A 17137-nucleotide genomic window follows, 5' to 3' on the forward strand; every position below is an offset into this window, starting at 1 on the left:
CCTGACCTAGTACCCCATATGACCCAATATCCTGATCACCGACTTCATGCTTAGTTACTCGCCCAAGTCTCCAATCTCCCAAATCCCTCTAATATTGGTTTGTAGTGGCAGGCTCACAACTAAATCAGTTATTACGTGCCATGCTCTGGCTATTTATCGTGCCTCTTATGAAACGTGATTTCTAGATCGCTCTTAGTTTGAAGTATCCATGTGACAAAATTTCAAGGCACAATCATTAAATTAGTCTTTTAGAGTTTGCTACATGATAATGAAAAATATATTTACATCCTGATAACTAAGCACAGTATTTTCATCATGTATGCATAGGGAATTGATGACCTTTTCCTTTGACTGAGAGCCAAAAAAAAGCATTTGTTTTAGACTTGACTAGAGATACATTGCCAAAACAGGCCTTTTGGCCCAACGACACTGCACCGACCAGCGATCACCCTGTACATGAGCACTATCCCACACACTAGGGACAATTTACAATTTTACTGAAACCAATTAACCAACAACCTTGTAAATTTTTTGAGTGTGGGTGAAAACCGGAGCACTTGGAGAAAACCCACGTGTTCACAGGGAGAACGAACAAACTGTGCAGACAGCACCCGTAGTCCAGATCGAACCAGAGCATCTGGCACCGTAAGACAGCAGCTCTAGCGCTGTGCCACTGCGCCGCTCTTCTGTGCTGTTCATCTGAATTATAAATAAATGGGCAAATGCGTCACAGGTCAGGCAGCAACTGCTGACATTTAGGTGGCTGTCCTATCTTCAGAAATTTAAATCCTGGCTTTGACATTTCAAATCTGGAATAAAACCAGAAAATTTGCAAATGTTCAAAAAACCAGGCAGCATCTGTAGAAAGAAAACACTGAGTTAATGTTTCAAGTTTCAGTGTCTGGAACATCAACTCTGCATCCCTTCCCACACTTGTTGATTGACCTGAGTATATTCGGCATATCCTGTTTTTATTCCAAATTTCCATCATCAGCTGATTTTGATATTACATGGAGTTTCACCTCTGGGTATTTTTGAGTACTTTTCAACAGAATGTCCACCCGAGGGTTTCGTTAAGTATTTTCTAATAAGAGATAATTGACAGGAAGCATTAACTATTTCATTCTCTGCGGAGACAGCTTGTCCCATTGGGCCATTCTTAATCACGTGTGTGACCAAAAATGTGGAAAAATTGTGGAATACATCCCTTCTAATTCTGAAAGCATTACAGGTATATTGTTTTGTGCTGTGTATATGACTTATATATGTCGAAGTTTATCAAGTGAAATTTTAATGTTATGCTGACTATGTTTAGGGTAAGAGGTCAAATATGACTAGTCATGTGTGTGACCATGTAAGAATGGCTCTATTGTGTATTTCCACCATTTTCTATTTCAGTGAAGAGTTCCAACATTGGAAGTATTTTCCTTCTGGATAGGATTTTCAGGGTAATTTTTTTTAGACAGCTTTTTCGGAACTGGCAGGTTCATGCCAGCTTCGAGGGATTTTGTTTGATTTTGATGACGAAGGCATGGTGAGTCAACGCCAGCAACTTCAGAACTTTGGTGTTAAATTATGCATGTGTGAAAATCCTGAAGGTGCTGTAATTTTCACAGAGGAATGACAAAGAATGCCAATAGTCTTGTTGTCACCACACAGTAGATTCCAGATCCATCAGTGTACTTGTGATAACATCACTAATAGATGTTTCCAAGACATAGACAATATTTTTTTATTGTTCATATATCAAAGAACTCTGGATGCTTGGCAGGTCTTCTGGTAAGCAAAGCTTTGAAACACGCCATAAAAATAAACATGTATAGGGATACAAGGCACAGATTTGTATATGAAGGGTCACTAACCCGAAAAGTCACCCAGTCCTTCTCTCCAGAGATGCTGCCTGTCCCGCTGAATTACTGCAACATTTTGTATCTACTTTATCTAGATGAGTATCTGTATCCACATACTTGCACCTATATATCTTGTACAGGTGTAAGATAATGTATGTATCTTAAACATCATGGTAACAAGACATACTGCATCATATTTGCAGTATCACTGTAATAGAATCAAGAGTGTTTTATTACCGAATCTCCCGAAACGGAACAATGGAATTTTTACTTTAATCAGCACAACACAAAGTACTCTGTGAACACTGTAAACATCAAAAAAGTTTGGTATATGAAAAAAACAAGCAAACAATAATAGTGCAAAGACTAAAATAATGTTATCTGAGTCTGTGTAGTTCGGAGCTTAGATGGAATCTTGGACGAAATCATTGGATGGAAGTTCTGTTGAAATGTACTCAAAAATACCCAGAGGAAATTAGTTCAATTAGCAAGGAATGATAGCTGCAGGGATTAAACTTGCTAGCATATCAGAATGGTTGACAAGTTCTACATATGGTACAAACATTTAAAAAAAATGATTTTAAGAGTACTTGAAACTTTACTTGATATATCAACACATGATTGAAAACTTGAATCCCCATCAGCTATGCATTATATAGCCCTAGGCTTCAATGTGAAGGCTGTAGCTTTAAATATACTGGGTTTGACTCATATTGAAATCTGGTTTGGCCCCTGGGTAATTTTGGACACTTCTCACCAGAACTCCAAGGCAAGAGCATTGATGTACTTAAATATTTAAACTGAGTATCTATAGACATCGAGATTAAAAGAGAGTGTCTATATCATAGACAGAAATAGAGATGAAAAAAGAGTGTCTATATCATAGACACAAAATGCTGGAGTAACTCAGCGGGACAGGCAGCATCTCTGGATAGAAGGAATGGGTGACGTTTTGGGTCGAGACCCTTCTTCAGACGGAATATTATTATTCAGACTTGAAAATATTAACATGAGTGGCTATTCTATCTCATATGTCATGGGTAAGTCTGCAAGGCACAAAAATGCTTCCTGAAGCAATGCTCCATTGGCAGCCTGTCCCCCTGTTGTTTGAGGTAATGGGAAGGGGTGTTTTATAGGCAAGACATCTAATCAATAGAATATATTATTATTATCCTGCACTTCATTATATTGAAAAGGCTTAAATTATCTGTGATGCCTAAAAGGGTGTTGTAGAAGAGAAAAGGTTAAAAGAGAAGGTTAAAAGAGGTTATATTACAAGTGAATATAAAATTGTAATAATTTTGATTGTAAGAATGGGAAGACACAATGGCATTGGATGGAAAATATAGTTGCACTTTGTGCACCTGTGTTGATGGCTCTGCATTGGCTTTGGAGCCTTTCTTATAGGTTTTAGTTTTTTTTTTAAGTTTAAAAGATTAAACTTCTCCACAGTTGCAGTTACTCCAGAAAGTGACAGCCAACAGCAGGAAGATTTCTGCCATGTCTTTTTACGGAATGTGATTGATGGAGTTAGCAACACGGGATGGGTTTGTCCCTGCCAGCCAAAGCCAGCATCCAGCTCTGTTACTGATTCAGCAGAGACAGAAGGGCTGCCATACTGACAGTGGGCTGAGGAGAGATGGAATCATGAATTACAAATCTCAACTCAGCTTGCACTTTTCTCCTTCCATATGTTTGGCATGGCTGTGCCGTCTGAGGAGAGGAGCAAGCAACAGCTTTGAATTTGAATACCGGAGCAACTGCAATCACTTTTCATATCATTTTAAGATACAAAGCCCAATGCTCCTGTATATAGTACATGGACTCAGCTACTCCTGGCACTTATCTCGCCAGGGCTTCTTAATTGATTCTTGAGCAGTTTGTTTGTCTTTCGGATGAACAAGAAACTAGGAGCTTTTGAACCACCATTTGGTATTCATGGCAGTCGGGCAATTTTCATTGGAGAAGCTTGTGGAGCCTGTGGTGCTAACACCAAGAACTGTACAAAATGTTAGGAATCTGCTTTGTTTTTTGCCAGTATTTTCCTCCACTCTTTTGTTTTCTTTTCCCCTGTATGCCTGGAAATTTCTAATGATGATATCACTTAATGAAGAAGGGTCCCAATCCGAAACGTCACCTATCCTGTCCATGTCCTCTGGAGATGTTGCCTGACCCACTGAGTAACTCCAACACTTTATGTTCTATGCAAGATCAGTTCAGTTTAGTTTATTATCATGTGTACATGTGCCAGCACATGTGTACTAATGTGCTGGCAGTCTGTTCGTCTTTTTTCCTTTTTTTTGTTGTGTGTCGGTGTTGGGATGGTTTTTGTTTTTGTTTTTTGGCTGTGTATGTGTGGAGGGGTGGGGGGTGGTGGGGGAAACCTTTCCTTTTTAGGTCTCTTCCTCACGGCGCGGGGCGCGGCTCGGCCGCGGGCCTTCCATCGCCCGCGGGGCCTTCCATCGCCCGGTGCGGCTCGGCCGCTGGACTTTACACCGCTGGTGCGGCTTGGCCGCGGGACCTAACATCGCCCGGTGCGGCTAGGCCGCGGGACTTTACATCGCTGGTGCGGCCCGGCCGCGGAACCTAACATCGCCCGGCGCGGCCGCGGGACGGTTCAGCGCCAGGTGCGGCTCTGCTGCGGGGCCTTCCATCGTCCGGCGCGGCTTGGCCACGGGACTTTACATCGCTGGTGCGGCTCGGCCGCGGGACCTAACATCGCCCGGTGCGGCTCGGCCGCGGGACTTAGCAGCGCACGGTATGGCCGCGGGGCCTTCCATCGCCCGGCTCGGTCACAGGACGTTTCAGCACCCGGTACAGCTCGGCCGCGGGGCCTTCAATCGCCCGGCTCGGCCGCGGGACTTTTCAGCGCCCGGTGCGGCTCAGCCGCGGGGACTTCCATCCCCTTGCGGGGACTGTGCGGGTCAGTCGGGGACGAGCTGTCTGTCCGTGGGCGTGGGGAAGAGAGTGGACGTTTTGTTGCCTCCATCACAGTGAGGGGGTGTTTGGAGTCACTGTGATGGATGTTTGTGTTGGGGTCATGTGTCTTGTGTTCTTTTTTTTTTGTGTGTGACTGCAATGTAATTTCGTTCGGTACCTCGGTACCGAATGACAAATAAAGCTCTGTACAGCGAAAAGCTTTTGTTGCGTGCTAACCAGTCAGCAGAAATATGTATACAATCGAGCCATTTATCGTGTATCAATACATGATAAGGTAATAACGTTTAGTGCAAGGTAAAGCCAACAAAATCTGATCAAGGATAGTCCGTCATCAAAGAGGTGGATAGTAGTTCAGCATTACTCTCAGGTTATGGTAGGATGGTTCAGTTGCCTGTTAACAGCTGGGAAGAAACTGTCCCCAAATCTGGTGGTGTGCATTTTCACACTTCTGTACCTTTTGCCTGATGGGAGATCCGTGATGATGTTGCTGGCTTTGCTGAGGCAACGTGGGGTATAAATGGAGTCAATAGAAGGGTGATTGATTTGTGTGATGATCTGGGCTGCGTCCACAATTTGCTGCAATTTATTGCGGTCTTGGATGGAGCTGTTCCCAAACCAAGCTGTGATGCATCCTGATAAAATGCTTTCCATGGTGCATCTGTAGAAGTTGGTGTGTGTTGTAGGGGACATGCCAAACTTCCTAAGCCTTCTGAGGAAGTAGCAGTTTCTTGCGTCTCAGCTATCACTCAACCTAACTCTGCTAATCTGTCTCTGGTTTGCTTCTCCGTCTGTTGATCCTTCTGTTGCCATCAGATCCTGGTATATTCTCCTCAATTAGATCTGCGGGAAGGAATGAAGGCACTGATGAGATTCCACAGATTCACAACTCTCTGACTGAAAAAGTTTTTCCTCATCTCAGTTCTAAATGGCCTACCCCTTATTCTTAAACTGTGGCCCCTTGTTCTGGACTTCCCCCAACATTGGGAACATGTTTCCTGCCTCTAATGTGTCCAATCCCCTAATAATCTTATGTTTCGATAAGATCCCCTCTCATACACATAGGGGAAAGAGTTGCTCCATTTTGTTTAACATTATCACGGCATTATTATATGTGCAAAGGAAATGGGATTTTTCAGTACCAACCTGAATTCCTTTTTGTGATATAAAGCAAATGTATTGATGACTCACAACTTGTACACAGAGGACCTGGATTGTACCTCGGTCTGATTATGATTTGAGCTTCATTCTGCTCGATCCATGAAGGAAAATTATTTTAAGCTTTTCATTTGCAAATAAAAATGGAAATAGTATTTTGTTTATCCATCACTGGAATTTGTATTTGTACATTTGCATTTACATTTAACAATTTGTCATTTCCTTTCTGTTTCAGTAAGGTATAAAGCAAAATATTAAAACCTATCATTGTTATAAATGCAATTATGTGTAAAGCTCTAGGAATATAAGAATCTAAGAAAATATATAACCAGTGAGGCCAAACGCAAATTGGAGGAACAGCATCTGATATTTAGCTTGGGCAGCTCACAACCCAGTGGTATGAATAATGATTTCATAAACTTTGTAACCCTCACATTCTCTCTCTCTCCATCCCTTCCCCACCTGTCGTATCAGCTTCGAAGCCGTCTTGTTGAGTTTCATTGTCTATTGCTCGTTCTCACCTAGGCCATAGCGAACAATGGCCTGTGTCCTTTATCATCGTTACTTTTTTGCATATCTTTCATTCGTTTGTTCTATATCACTACATCGCCGTCTATACCTCTTTTTACACTTTCTAAAGTCCGAAGAAAGGTCTCGACCCGAAACGTCATCTATTCCTTTTCTCCAGAGATGTTGTCTGACCCGCTGAATTATTCCAGCTTTTTGTATCTTTCTTCACCTTTAAGCTTGCTCTGCTTTCAATGACCGATTACTGACTTCTTTGGTTTGCCCAGTTCTTCCACCTTATGCCTTCACGGACATTAATTTCAAATATGAAAAGCAAATATGAAATTTGAAATGAATATGAAATTAATAATTGGCACAGTATTATTTGCGGTCTGCGGGTGAGAATCTCAAATTTCAATCACCTTGGGAGCTTTAAAATATTTATGGCTTTCATTCTGGAAGAACCTGACATTAATGTTAGACGATTCTTTCTAATCCTAGACCGCTCAGCCAGCATTAAAAATACAATCCTTCCATGATTCACTGTGTCACCCATCTTTTGATCGCTGAGGTTGGGGCCTCCTCTCCTTCAGTGAGACCAGGTGAAGATGAGGTGTCGGCTTTGGCACATTGCCCTGTCTGTCCTCCTCCACTACCAGGGAGAGGTCAAACACAAATTAGAGGAAGAACAATACAATACAATACAATACAATACAATATATCTTTATTGTCATTGTACTGGGAATGCACCTCCCATACGATGCAATAAATTAATTAGCTAATCAGTATTAATTTATACAACCCAGTGAAACAAAATTAGAAACATTTTTAAACAGTATAAAGTTCAAGTAGGTCTGTGCCGGTTCACTTTGCGATGTGACCATCCGGCTCAGCAGGACCGGTTCATGGCAGCTATGGAGCTGTTCCTGAGTCTGGAGGTGCGGGCATAGAAGGCCTTGTATCGTCTTCCCGATGGTAGAAGTTCAAACAGACTATTGCAGGGGTGTAAGGAGTCTTTGTGAATGCTGGTGGCTTTTCTGAGGCATCGTGTGTTGTAGATACCCTCCAAGGCTGGTAGCTGTGTTCCGATAGTCTTATGAGCTCTATGGACTACCCGCTGAAGAGCTTTCCTCTCTGCCTCTGTGCAGCTGAGATACCACACAGGGATGCCATGCGTTAGGATGCTCACTTATTCTTAGAACACCTCTTATTCTTCCTCTGTAATCCACAACTTAACTGTATGAGCAATGACTTCCCTCAATTCAGGTAAACTGCTCCCCCTCTATTAACCCATATGCTGCCACTCATACCTTTTTCTTTTCTCCTCCCTTATACCCAGCTTCTTCCCTACCGACTCCACCTGGCCATTATCCAAAAACTCCTCCCATTGGGTCCCATCAGCCCCTTTGTTCCCATCTGCCCACCTCATCTCCCTTATGTGTTCCCAAACACCATCTTCCTGTTTGTGCCTTATGTTTGTTCCCCCATCACACGATAGCGCGACAATTTTAGGCCCACCTTACTCACCATTGTCCTGGGGTTTGTAGTACCCAAGTTTCATTCAAATTAGTCTTTTTTAAAAGTTATAGACATTTTAAAGTTTAAAAATTACCTTTTCAACTTATCCTGGCCGTCTTCAGCGTTCGACATCACAATGGGACTCACCCAAGTGACGAGAGTGGCGGCCAATGAGGGGGGGGGGGGGTGGTGAGCCGACGAGCTGCCGCTAAATTTAATAAATGCGTTCCCCCCCCCCACCCCGCCTGGGAGGACCGGCGCCCGTCCTGGCCTGACCCTCCCATGGTGCAGCGCGGCGGCAGAGGGTCCAATAAGATGGCCGTTGCTGCCGTTCGCCGCCTAGCTGCAGGAGAGGCTTCGGGTCCACGGCTCGCTCTGGCTGCAGCGCTGGCCACACAGGGCCGAGGTGAGTGGCTCCCTCTCCCCTTCCATGCCCCCCCTCGCCCGCCCACGGCCCCGGGGGACATTCCCAGTCCAGCAACGGGTCCATAGATCGTCACTTGGGGTAGGCTTGCTGGGCCTGCAAGATTACCAGGCCCACAAGATTGTCAGTTGGGGGGAGGGTTGCTGGGCCCACAGGATCATCAGTAGGGGGAGGGTTGCTGGGCCCACAGGATCATCAGTAGGGGGAGGGTTGCCGGGGCCGCAGGATCGTCATTAGGGGGAGGGTTGCTGGGCCCACAGGAGAGATTTGGACCCAACGGGTCCATGCCCGTCTAGTGTGCTTTAAAACTGCTAATACCTCCTTTTTGGTCATTTGTATATCATCTAAGACAACACATCTCCTATGCCTCCGTTCTGCAGCTTCCCTCGTCTTCTCAGTGTGGTCTTTTGACCATCAAGATCTTTGCTGACCCCTTTTTATTCCCTAGCCACCCTTTTACTTTTAATATACATGTAGAATCTTTTAGGATTTTCCTGTTACCTTGCCTACCAGCTCCATTTCGTGTCCTCTTTTTAATGCCGCCTTATGTGTCCTCCTGAACTATTTATACTTGCAGAGGGATTTGCTTGAGCCCGAACAACTAAATGTAATTTACGCCTCCTTTCCTGGCCAGAGACGCAACATCTCTGACAGCAGACTTCTGTCAGGGTGAAAGGCAAGGCTGGTAAGTTTAGGGAATCCTAAACTTACCAGCCTTGCCTTTCACCATGACAGAAGTCTGCTGCCCCTGGGCTCTTACTATGTCACTTTTGAAAGGTTCCCACATGCCAGCCATCTCCTTACCTGCAAACGGACTCCCCAATCAACCTCCGCATATTCATGCCTAATGTCTCCAAAATTGGCCTTGCCTCAATTTAAGATCCTAACTTGTAGGCTAATCTTATGAGTTCATGAGCTATAGGAGCAGAATTAGGCCATTTGGCCCATCAAGTGCAATCCTTCATTCAATCATGGCTGATCTATCTTTCCCTCTCAATCTCTTCTCTGCCTTCTTCCCATAATCTCTGACTCCCATACTAATCAAGAATCTATCAATCTCCGCCTTAAAAATATCCATTAACGGCTTTCACAGCCTTCTGTGTCAATGAATTCCGCAGATTAACCACCCTTTGATTAAAGAAATTCCTCCACATCTTCCTAAAAGTACGTCGTTTTATTTTGTTGCTATGGCCTCTGGTCTGAGACTCTCCCACTAATGGAAACATCCCCTCCACATCCTTCTCCATAAGTACTTTACAGTTAATAGGATCAGCTGATCCGTGGAACAATGATGGAGCAGTTCCTGGAAATCCAGAATTGTTGCATCCACAAGTATTCGTCTGCCCACTACTCTAGTCACTTCCTCAAAAACCTAGTCAGCCTCATCAGGATATCCTGCCCTTTAAAGATCCTTGATGTAGCAACTGAAAAATTTCAATGTCGTCAATCACAATCCCCTTAATTATAGACTTTGGCAATTACCTGACAGCAGATGTTACGCTAACTGATTTATATTTCCCTGGTTTCCATCACCTATTGATATAGCATAGTTGCGTGTTTAAAATTCTTAGTGAAAGGAAAGGTTTCTGAATTACAGTAACTCAAATATGTATTATTTTTTCAGTCACACAATTGACAAGCTTCTGGAGGTAAACAAATGCAGTTCAGATACACATTCCTGCATTTTTGGTAAAGGGTTAATTGACTTGTAAAGATCTTGCAAAGGAGCAATTATTATTTAGGAGAAAAAGGAGTTATTCTTATGACACCTATTTAATTGCTCATGGATTAAAGTTTTCTCTTTGAGTCTCACTGACTGAGAGCATGCATTTGGGATTTGGGTGTTTATTAATTTCTTTTCATGAGAATGAATGGGCAGAAAATGGTGCTGGCACAATTTCAAATTCTCTAATGTATGCCTTCATGTACAAATTCTGCACTAGGAGATGCCAATTGCGAAAAGTTTAATCTGCACAAGAAAATGAGAAGCACCCTGCAAACTTTGGGAAATGCAAATCATGCAGAACACACATTCATTGATAGGCAAAAGGTAGAGAAGAGTGAAAACGCACACCTCCAGATTCAGGGACAGCTTCTTCCCAGCTGTTATCAGGCAACTGAATCATCCTACCACAACTAGAGAGCAGTGCTGAACTACTATCTACCTCTTTGGTGACCCTCGGACTATCCTTGATTGGACTTTGCTGACTTTACCTTGCACTAAACGTTATTCCCTTATCATGTATCTATACACTGTAAATGGATCGCTTGTAATCATGTATTGTCTTTCTGCTATATAATGTAGTATAAGAAAATAACTGCAGATGCTGGTACAAATCGATTTATTCACAAAATGCTGGAGTAACTCAGCAGGTCAGGCAGCATCTCGGGAGAGAAGCATCTCGGGAGAGAGATTGTCTTTCTGCTGACTGGTTAGCACACAACAAAAGCTTTTCACTGTATCTCGGTACACATGACAATAAATGAAACTGAAACTGAAAATTTAACAAAACCAGCAGCTTGAAGTGATGAAATCTGTGACCTTGTTGGTGTTGCTAGTATAGTGGGTGCAGAAAATGCCCCAAAATGGGTGTTCCCAGGTGATAACAGACTAAAGCAGCTCCATTACAAAAACTCGAGCTGACAACACAGATACCACAATTGGTTTAATTTCTTGTGATTGATGCTGGAGGACTGTGTGAACTCCAGCACAGCAGTAGGGAGGCCACAAGTGAATTGGACCATCTGGAACAAGAACAGATGAAGCCACTAAGCAATGAAATACCTGGCTTGCCAATGAGAATAAAGTGAGGACTGCCATAAATGTCTGTGCAACTGCCAATTTCCACTCGCAGATGGGTCAGCCTGATTTGCCACATTAATTATGTAACTAAGGCCTTTCATTACGCCAGGAGTGAAATCCAGTCTTCACGAGGAAGGTGGAACTGCAAGAAGGTTGCAGTCATTTTCTCACAGCCACAAATTGGGCAGCACAGTGGTACAGCGGTAGAGTTGCTGCCTTACAGTGCCAAGAGGCCTGAAGAAGGGTCTCGACCCGAAACGTCACCCATTCCTTCTCTCCCGAGATGCTGCCTGACCTGCTGAGTTACTCCAGCATTTTGTGAAATAAATCGATTTGTACCAGCATCTGCAGTTATTTTCTTATAGGCCTGAATTTGATCCTGGCTACGGGTGCTGTCTGTTTGACCAGGGTTTGTACGTTTTTCCTGTGACAGTGTGGGCTCGCTCCGGTTTCCTCCTACCTTCCAAAGTCTGGCAGGTTTGTACGTTAATTACCCTCTGGAAATTGTCCCCAATGTGTAGGACAGAACTAGTGTACGATCACTGGTCGGGGCGGACTCGATGGGCCGAAGGACCTGTTTCCATGCTATAACTCTAAACCAAACTAAACAAGTGAATTGGACCATTCTGCTCCTAAGGAATAAAATTAACCTTAATAAGGGGATAGCAATCTGATGAAGTCACATTACATGGGTACAGACAAGGTAAACACAGACAGCAGCCTTATATAAATTGTGGTATGAATTGTAATTTGTAATTGCAATAAATCACATATCAAAATTTATATCTACAATTACAATCTCCCGTAGGGTCCAGTTCATAGGTCACATCCGGATTAGAATGAAAGGAGCTAATCAAGTAATTTATGGAAAGAAGATGCTTCCGCTCAGTCCACCTGGGCCTGCTGGATCTCCTGGTTGATCACCATTGTAACTCTCCTCACCATTCCCAGATGGATATTTCTGTCCTTGGCCTCCTCCATTGCCAGAATGAGGCCACACAAATTGGAGGAACAGCACATCTTATTTTGCTGAGATAGCTAACAACCCAACTGTATGAACATTGAATTCTCCAATTTTAAGTAACACCCCTCCCCACTTTACTCTCTTTTTCCTCTGCATCCCCCATCCTGCTGCACATCCACTCGTCATCAGTAATCGGAGCAGAATTAGGCCATTTGGTCCATCAAGTCTACTCCGCCATTCAATCATGGCTGATCTATCTCTTCCTCCTAACCCCATTCTCCTGCCTTCTCCCCCTAAACCTTGACACTCATACTAAACAGGAATCTACCACCAGCCTAAAAATATTCATCAATTTGGCCTCCACAGCCTTCTGTGGCAAAGAATTCCACAGATTCACTATTCTGTGACTATAGAAATTCCTCCTCTTCTCCACACATCCACTCTATCCAAGCCTTTTACTATTCGGTAAATCCTCTACCAACACCCCCCCCACTCACTCCCCCCAGTCACCCTGCTCCTCTCCCCTCCTGTGTACATGCATCTCCCATTCCCGAATCCCTCATTTCCGTCTTATAGCCTCTCTTTCCCATTTCCCCCACTGTCCCCCCCTCTGAGCAAAATCAGAGCACATGGTATTGGGGGTAGAGTGTTGACATGGATAGAGAATTGGTTGGCAGACAGGAAGCAAAGAGTAGGAGTAAACGGGTCCTTTTCAGAATGGCAGGCAGTGGCGAGTGGAGTGCCGCAAGGCTCGGTGTTGGAGCCGCAACTGTTTACCATATATATTAATGATTTGGATGAAGGAATTAGAAGTAACACTAGCAAGTTTGCAGATGACACAAAGCTGGGTGGCAGTGTGAACTGCGAAGAGGATGTTAGGAGGTTGCAGGGTGACCTGGACAGGTTGAGTGAGTGGGCAGATGCGTGGCAGATGCAGTATAAAAATAGATAAATGTGAGGTTATCCACTTTGGTGGCAAAAACAAGGAGGCAGATTATTATCTCAATGGTGTCAGGTTAGGTAAGGGGGAAGTGCAGCGAGACCTGGGTGTCCTTGTACACCAGTCACTGAAAGTTGGCGTGCATACAGCAGGCAGTGAAGAAAGCTAATGGCATCACCTGGAGTAACTCAGCAGGTCAGGCAGCATCTCAGGAGAGAAGGAATGGGTGACGTTTCGGGTCGAGACCCTTCTTCAGACTGATGGCATGTTGGCCTTCATAATGAGAGGATTTCAGTATATGAGTAAAGAGGTTCTTCTGCAATTATATAGTGCCCTAGTAAGACCACATCTGGAGTATTGTGTACAGTTTTGGTCTCCTAATTTGAGGAAGGATATCCTTGTAATTGAGGCAGTGCAGCATAGGTTCATGAGATTGATCCCTGGGATGGCGGGACTGTCATATGAGGAAAGATTGAAAAGATTAGGCTTGTATTCACTGGAGTTTAGAAGGATGAGAGGGGATCTTATAGAGACATATAAAATTATAAAAGGACTGGATAGGCTAGATGCAGGAAAAATGTTCCCAATGTTGGGGGAGTTCAGAACCAGGGGCCACATTCTTAGAATAAAGGGGAGGCCATCTAAAACTGAGGTGAGAAGGAACTTTTTCACCCAGAGAGTTGTGAATTTGTGGAATTCTCTTCCACAGAAGGCAGTGGAGGCTGATTCACTGGATGGATTTAAAAGAGAGTTAGATAGAGCTCTAGTGGCAAGCAGAATCAAGGGATATGGGGAGAAGGCAGGCACGGGTTACTGATTGTGGATAATCAGCCATGATCACAATAAATGGCGGTGCTGGCTCAAAGGGCCGAATGGCCTCCTGCACCTATTTTCTATGTTTCTAAGTTTCTATGTCTCCTTCCACCTCTATCATCCCTCCCTTCTGCTTCACGTTTCACTCGTCTACTTCTCTCCTCATGTGGCAGCCTTTTGTTTCCTTCTCACCTCTAGTCTTTGCCACTTATTCCTCTCATACAGAGCTGAAAATGGAACTAAGGTGGAAGATCACCGTGACTTGGGTAAATAGCAGAGTGTGCTCAAAGGCTCTATTTCTGGAACATTATCTTGTGGTCTTGTTAAACATACTGAATGCCATGGGCACTGAAAGGGCTACATATTCTGTCATCAAAGTAACTGAACAACTGTTAACCATGAAAGGCTGTCCAGTCCACTTGGTATCGCAAAAGAAAAGAACACATCTAAGCCGGTAAATTGTTGTCCTTTCAGTTTCTGTCCTTGGATTTGTAAGAAGATGGAAGTGTTGTCAACAATATCAACAAGCAAGAAGGACTTGCCAATCAGACTTCCTCGCAAACTTAGATCAGACTTACTTATGGACTTGCAAGGAACTGCAGATGTTGGAATCTTGAGCAAAAACAAACAACAGAGTGCTGGAGTAATTCAGCAGTGTGTAGGAAGGATCTGCAGATGCTGGTTTACACCATAGATGCCGGAGTAACTCAGCGGTTCAAGCAGCATCTGTGGATAGAAAGAATGGGTGACGTTTTGGGTCGAGATCCTTCTTCAGACTGAGAGGGTCTCAGCAGGTCAGGTAGCATCCCTGGAGAACATGAACAGGTAAAGTTTCAGACTGATTGTGTGGAGGTGGGAAAACTGGAAGTGAGATGGAGATGGGACAAAGCTAAGCGAGTGATAGGTGGATAGAGATTTATTAATGGAATGCAAGGCCTCATTCCACTCATGCCTGAACTGGGCTTCTAATCTCTGTACAGACATGGTCAGTGTGTGAGTGGCCTTTCAACACACACATGTACATTATTTTGATTTTTCATCAATGCTCTTTTTCATCCTAGTTACCTGTGAAGGGTGAGTCAGAGGTTGAAAGCCCAATGATCCATCAAAATGGTCCGACTGAAGGACAAGAAACAGAATGCGTATAAAAGTAGCAAATGTGTAGGAAGGAACTGCAGATGTTGGTTTAAACCGAAGGTAGACACAAAGTACTGGAGTGAGGAATGGGTAATGTTTTGAGGTCGAGACCCTCCTCGACCCGAAACATCCCCCATTCCTTCTCTTCAGAGATGCCGCCTGTCCTGCTGAGTTCCTCCAGCATTTTGTGTCTATCTGAAAGTCGCAAACCCTCTGTAATATCATCTATGGGGCTTGCCAACTGCTGCTGTGTGTATGAAGGTCTGACGGAGAGAAAATAAACAAAAACTATAGCAGCAAATTGAGAATTTTGGAACCTGTCATTATGAAGTTTAAATTTTACTCATTGGAGAGCTTAAATTAACATGAGTGAAGTGTTGTGTTGTATATTAATGAGTTAGATATCCTCGACACCGCTGCACAGTGGCGCAGCGGTAGAGTTGCTGCGTACAGCGACAGTGACCCAGGTTCAATCCTGACCACGGGTACTATAAGACAATAACTGCAGATGCTGGTACAAAATTTAGAACAGAGATGAGGCCATTTAAAACAGAGATGAGGAAAAACTTTTTCAGTCAGAGAGTTGTGAATCTGTGGAATTCTCTGCCTCAGAGGGCAGTGGAGGCCAATTCTCTGAATACATTCAAGAGAGAGCTAGATAGAGCTCTTAAGGATAGCGGAGTCAGGGGGTATGGGGAGAAGGCAGGAACGGGGTACTGATTGAGAATGATCAGCCATGATCACATTGAATGGAGGTGCTGGCTCGAAGGGCCGAATGGCCTACTCCTGCGCCTATTGTCTATTGTCTATTGTAAATCAAAGGTATTTATTCACAAAATGCTGGAGTAACTCAGCAGGTCAGGCAGCATCTCAGGAGAGAAGGAATGGGTGACGTTTCGGGTCGAGACCCTTCTTCAGACCACGGGTACTGTCTACGGAGTTTGCACGTCCTCCCCGTGATCGTGTGGGTTTTCTCCGGGTGCTCCGGTTTCCTCCCACACTCCAAAGATGTGCAGGTTTTGTAGGTTAACTGGCTTCGGTAAAAATTGTAAATTGTCCCTAGTGTGTAAGATAGTGCTCGTGTGCGGGGATTGTTGGTCGGCGCCGACTCGGTGGGCCGACGGGTCTGTTTCTGCGCTGTGTCTTTAAACGAAACTAAACTAAAATCAGAGTAAAAATCTGTTTTGGATAGTGGTGGTAGTATATGTCCCACTCATTACATGGTTCCCCTGAATGGTCAAAGTGAATCTGCATCTTTGCCCAAACATTTGAAATTAAATTTCTATTAATGCTCCCAAAATAGGAATATCGTGATGGCCCCGAAGCCAGGCGACTCTTTGTGTGCTGGTCCCAGAAGTGGATCTGCTATCATTCTTGCTAATTCTTGCTATTGAGGGCGTGCAGCGTAGGTTTACTAGGTTAATTCCCGGAATGGCGGGACTGTCATATGTTGAAAGACTGGAGCGACTAGGCTTGTATACACTGGAATTTAGAAGGGTGAGAGGGGATCTTATTGAAACGTATAAGATTATTAAGGGGTTGGACACGTTAGAGGCAGGAAACATGTTCCCAATGTTGGGGGAGTCCAGAACAAGGGGCCACAGTTTAAGAATAAGGGGCAGGCCATTTAGAACTGAGATGAGGAAAAACTTTTTCAGTCAGAGAGTTGTGAATCTGTGGAATTCTCTGCCTGAGAAGGCAGTGGAGGCCAATTCCCTGAATGCATTCAAGAGAGAGCTGGATAGAGCTCTTAAGGATAGCGGAGTCAGGGGATATGGGGAGAAGGCAGGAACGGGGTACTGATTGAGAATGATCAGCCATGATCACATTGAATGGCGGTGCTGGCTTGAAGGGCCGAATGGCCTCCTCCTGCACCTATTGTCTATTGTCTATTTATTACAATCACTAAAATCTTTATTTTACCCTTGATCATGTATCTCTACACTGTGGAAGGCCTGATTGTAATCATGTACAGTCTTTCTGCCTACTGGAATGGCATGCAATAAAAAAAACATTTCACTGTACCTGTTCACATGTGACAAACATAAACTCAACTAAACTAAAACTAAAGGCAATGATGCCAACA

General features: G+C 44.0%; 1 protein-coding gene across 6 annotated transcripts in view; it reads left to right on the top strand.

Moving 5' to 3' along the window:
- dlgap1a (discs, large (Drosophila) homolog-associated protein 1a) overlaps positions 1–17137 on the top strand; it is a 539147-nt gene that overhangs the window by 41261 nt on the left and 480749 nt on the right. The window contains exon 1 of one of the 6 annotated variants that reach the window (XM_078397273.1): positions 14720–14739. The exons of the other annotated variants lie outside the window; for them this stretch is intronic. The gene's annotated coding sequence lies outside the window, so the exon portion shown is untranslated. Of the gene's footprint in view, positions 1–14719; positions 14740–17137 lie in introns of those variants that run through there. 6 annotated transcript variants of the gene reach the window in all.

This window comes from Rhinoraja longicauda, chromosome 4, assembly GCF_053455715.1.
Source record: "Rhinoraja longicauda isolate Sanriku21f chromosome 4, sRhiLon1.1, whole genome shotgun sequence".
In the NCBI taxonomy this organism is placed as follows: Eukaryota; Metazoa; Chordata; class Chondrichthyes; order Rajiformes; family Arhynchobatidae; genus Rhinoraja; species Rhinoraja longicauda.